Source organism: Choloepus didactylus, chromosome 13, assembly GCF_015220235.1.
Source record: "Choloepus didactylus isolate mChoDid1 chromosome 13, mChoDid1.pri, whole genome shotgun sequence".
Lineage (NCBI taxonomy): Eukaryota > Metazoa > Chordata > Mammalia > Pilosa > Megalonychidae > Choloepus > Choloepus didactylus.
In genome coordinates this window covers 13560463-13565774 of record NC_051319.1, presented here as the reverse complement: position 1 = coordinate 13565774, position 5312 = coordinate 13560463, and the positions used below count along the sequence as shown (strand labels likewise).

Below are 5312 nucleotides of genomic sequence, written 5' to 3'. Positions count from 1 at the left end.
TTTTGGAATGTTTAGTAAAATTCCCCTCTTAAGCCATCTGGCCCTGGGCTTTTATTTTTAGGAAGATTTGTGATGACTGTTTGAATCTCTTTACTTGAAATTTGTTTCTTGAGGTCTTCTATTTCTTGTCAGGTCAGTATAAGTTGTTCATGTGTTTCCAGGATATTGTCCCTTTCCTCTACATTATCTAGTTTATTGGTATACATTGATTTATAATGTCATCTTATGATTTTTAAAATTTCTTTGGGATCCATAGTAATGACCCCCCTCTCATTTCTGATTTTGTTTATTTGGGTATTCTCTCCTTTTTTGACTTTGTCATTCTAGCTAATGTTTTGATATGGTGTGTCCTCATTTTCATTTGTCTCTGGATATTTACCAGTTTCTCTTACAATTTCTTCTTTGATCCACTGATTGTTTATGAGTGTGTTTTTTAACCTCCACATATTTTTGAAAGTTATACTTCTTTAATGATTATTGATCTCCAGCTGCATTCCATTGTGGTCAGAGAATGTGCTTTGAATAATTTCAATCTTAATTTTCCAGCAGTGTTAGAAAAGAACGTATGTCTTGGTACCTTGGGATGCAATGATTTGTTTGTGTCTGTTAAGTCTAATTCATTTATCATATTAAGTTCTCAGTTTCCTTATTGGTTCTCTGTCTAGTGGTTCTATCTATAGAAGAGAGTGGTGTATTGAAGTCTAACATTATTATTGTGGAAACAGCTAATGCTCCCTTTAGTTTTGCCAATGTTTTTCTCATGTGTTTTGGAGCTCCTTGACTGGGTACATAAACACTTATGATTCTTATTTCTTCTTGGTGAATTGTCCCTTTTATTAATATTTAGTGTCCTTCTTTGACTCTTATGACATCTTTGCACTTAAAATCTATTTTGTCTGATATTAGATAGCTACCCCTGCTTTATTTTGGCTGCAGCTTGTGTGGAATGTTTTTTCCATCCCTTCACTTTCAATCTCTTTTTGTCACTGGTCTAAGTTGTGTCTCTTGTAAGCAGTAGATTGATGTATCATACTTTCATCTTTGGCTTTTGCAATGGGGGTTTATTAGCTCACAATTTTACAGTTCTAAGTCCTTGAAAATTTTCCAGTTATGGCATCAACAGGGCAATACCTTCTCTGATTATCTGGGGTTCCTTTGTCACATGGGAAGGCACATGGCTGGAGTCTGCTGGTCCTTCTCTCCCAGGTTTAGTTTCTAACTTCCATGGCTGTCTCCAAAATGTCTCTGCACTTCTTTCTTAGTTTCTCTTGACAACCTCTGGATTTCATCTCTTAGCTTTTCCTAGGGCATTTTCTTTCTAATCTCTCTCTCTCTCTCTCTCTCTCTCTCTCTCTCTCTCTCTGTGAGCTCTCGTAAAAGACTCGAGTAAAGGATTAAGATCCACCTTGAATTGGGTGGGTAATATCTCCATGGAAACAACATAATCAAGAAGTCCCACCCAACAATAGTTAAGCCCCCATTAGAATGGATAAAAAAGACATAGGCTTTTTGGGGGTACATAACTGGTGCAAACCAGCAGAAATACTTACTAAGATCATTAGTTGAGAAATGTATTGCCAGACAACTCTTGCCATCCTTGAGCTTACATTTTATTTGGGCCTTCTCTTTTTTTTCCCCATTTTTTAAATTTAAATATATTCACATACCATGCAATCATCCAAAGTGTGAAACAATTGTTCACAGTATCATTATATAGCTGTGCATTCATCACTGCAATCAATTTTTGAACATTTTCATTACTCCAAAAAAATAAAAATAAGAGTAAATATAAAAGTAAAAAGAACACTCAAAATGTCCCATACCCCTCTTCCCCTATATTAGTCATTTACTTTTTTCCCCCATTTTTCTACTCATTTGTCCATACAGTGGGTAAAGGGACTGTGAAACATAGGTATTCATAATCACATGGTCATACCATATAAGCCATATTGCTCACCTTCAAGAATCAAGGATACTGGATTGCAGTTCAAGAATTTCAGATGTTTCCTTCTAACTCTTCTGATAAACTAAAAACTAAATAGGGATATCTATATATTGCATAAGGGTTACCTCCAGAATGACCTCTTGACTACATTTGAAATCTCTCAGCCACTGAAATTTTATTTTGTTTCATTTATCTTCCCCCTTTTGGTCCAGAAGTCTTTCTCAATCATATGATGCAGGGTCCAGCCTCATCACTGGGAGTCACAACCCATGTTGCCATAGTGATCTACATCCCTGGAAGGGGGGAGGTCAGTGAGTTTACCTGACAAGTTGGCATAGAGAGAAAGAGGCCACATCTGAGCAACAAAAGAGGCCCTCTGGGAGTGACTCTTAGGCACAATTATGAGTAGGCTTAGCCTCTCCTTTGCAGTAACAAGCTTCATAAGGGCAAACCCCAAGATCAGGTCTCAGCCTACTAAGCTGGTAGTCCCCTATGCTTGTGAAAATATCAGGAATTCCCCAGCTGCAGAGGTTTAATATTTCTGCATTTTTCCCCAAGTCCCTCAAGGGGGGTTTGCAAATACTTTTTATTCTCTGCCCAAATTACTCTGGTTGTATCGGAGCTTCATGCTAACCTGTACAGACCAACAAGGTCTCAGTTTCTAGTCAAGGTTCCATGTAATTATGGTATTTGAGTAAACTGACCATACATGTTAAATTATATAGTGTACTACAGAAAGTATAGATTTTGCACCAGATAAACATCTCTTCCTTTGGTCCCACATAGAAGCCAAAGTTTTAAAACACAGTTAATATCATCCTCTACCCTTTAGTCTGATCTACCCCAATTTCACCCAAGTCCATTGCATTCATGTTTCCAATCAAAGTCTGATCTCCTTTTCAGCCTCTTTAACAGTTGTATCATGGGAGAATGCTGACACTCACAGCTGCCAAACTCTAGCTCCGAGTCCCAGGCACCACACAGTCACTCAAAGCTCCAGGGACTGACCATGTCACGCACAACAGCTCAGAATCTCAAACTTTAGAAATAAATGTTATTACTCATGAATAGATGTGACTGTTGTAAGAGCTACAATCTAGGAACCTTTACATAAGCTTTCCCCTGATAACCCATGCTCCCAGATTCAATTCTCAGAATTTGAACATTATTAGTCTGTATTAGTGGGGCATTATAATGTTTGTCTTTTCATTTCTGGCTTATTCACTCAACCTGCTGTCCTATTGGTACATTCACCTAGTTGCACACCTCACAATTTTATTCATTCTTCTCTCTCATGCAAAAACATTCTTATATTTGTATATTTAATCACAATTATTGGCCACTCTAGGTTTCACTAAGTTATACAGTCCCAGTCTTTATCTTCTATCTTTATTTCTGGTGTCAAACATACCCCTAACCTTCTTCTTTCAACCATGTTCACATTCATCTTTTTTCACTGTACTTAGAATATTATACTGCCATCACACAGTATTGTGCTATACATTTCTTTCTTTCTTTTTCTTTTTTTTTACAATTAAGACCTTTATTAACAGGTGCTTGCAGTTTGTTGACTTTTTTGAAAAAATCAAGTTGTAAACTTTTATTACACATTAAAAATGAGGTTCTTAAAAATCTCAACTTGACCAGATGTGATACAATTTAAAAACCTGTAGAGGTGTACTGAGAAAAACCAAGCTTTTTAAAAAACACATTTGTCATTAACAAAAAGAGATGTCTTTAGGTAAAAATAATAAAAACCCCATGCTGCATAGACAATGCAGATAGTTCTAGTTACCTGGTCAGTGGGTAAAAAGCAAGCACTTAAGGTCTTCAGCTCCAATCTTTTGTTCATTTCTTATTGCTGGAATTTCACATTCACTTCTTGCTGGATGACTAAACCAGATGATGGTAGACATGGTAAGCCGGCATTTACTCAGCCCTGCCCTGCTCAGCCTCCAGAGTGGACAGATTCTCAGCTGGTGGATCGGCTGCTTTTGTCTCTTTGCCATCTTGTGGTTTAGGGTTTTCTGGGCATCTGCATGGGTAGTTGAAGTTACAGTGGTACCAACATTGAGGTGACTGCTGAACTTGGGTCTCATCTCCTGGATTTTCCTTATCATCTTCATTGCCCTCCTATCTAGACTGTCTTTGGCGAGGAGGGCCCCTGCAGAATCGTGGTCTATAACCCCAATACATATTCTGCCTCACTGGTCTACCTTGTTCTCCTGCACCCTGGTTGTCAGCACCCTCCATCACTTCTCCTTGCACAGGAGGGTTGGAATACTGTGGTCGACGCCTATAGGGTCTCATGTAGTAAGGTGGGAATCATTGCCTGCGGTAGGGCTGGCGTTGTTGGGCCTGGCCTTTGGGAGCACACTCTGATCCCTCATTTTCCCCCCACTCTCACTATTTTGGTAATTTTGCTGGTAATTGCATGGAAGACCCCTACGACGTGGATAATGTCTATAATGGTTACGGTCTGCTGCATATTTACTGCCTTGCACTGGAACTCCACCAGGGCCTGTGACGTTTGCTGCCTCTGCCCCCTTTTCTCCTTCAACAACATCAAACTCCACAGTCTCTCCATCTCCTGCACTGCAAAGGTACTTCCTGGGGTTATTCTTCTTTATAGTAGTCTAATGTACAAATGCATCTTCCTTGGTATCATTCCTGTTGATGAAACCATATCTGTTTCTTACATTGAACCATTTTACTGTTCCCAAAACCTTCATTGCGATGACTTTCTTGTCCCCGCAGGCAGGCGCTGCTGATGTGAGGGTGCCCGGGACGCCGCTCCCTGTGCCGCTGCCCGTGGTGCTGGGCTTGGTGTTGGCAGCGCTGAGGGTGGGGTTGGTGGGCGGCTGCTGAGTCTCAGCCTTGCTGCTCATGGTTGCGGTGATGGTGACTGGGGCCGGCTGTGACAGCTGTGGCTCCTCCCTGTGTGTGATGGTAACTAGGCCGGCACTGGTGGTGGGGCTGCTCAGGGTTCTCTGGGATCTGCTCTCTGCTCCTGCTACTAATCGAACTCTGTGCTATACATTTCTGGATCTATACAAACCTCTAGAACATTCTATACTGCTTTAATATCAAATGCCCAATCTCTAATCTTTTTCTATCTCCTGATATTTTCATTTCTACACTGTTCTCCAAGGCTCTCTCCTGTCTTTTCCTATCTGTCTGTAGCACTCCCTTTAGTATTTCCTGTAGAGGAGGTCTCCTGTTCCCAAACTCTCTCATGTCTGTTTATCTGTAACTATTTAAAAATCTCCCTCAGTTTTGAAGGAAAGTCTTGCTATATATAGGATTTTTGGATGGCAATTTTTCTCTTTCAGTATCTTGAGTATATGATAACACTGCCTTCTCTCCT

General features: G+C 40.0%; 1 pseudogene; it reads right to left on the bottom strand.

The window, feature by feature from the left end:
• Nucleotides 1–3874: 3874 nt before the first annotated feature.
• LOC119508290 lies at nt 3875–4848 on the bottom strand (annotated as a pseudogene).
• Nucleotides 4849–5312: the final 464 nt, after the last annotated feature.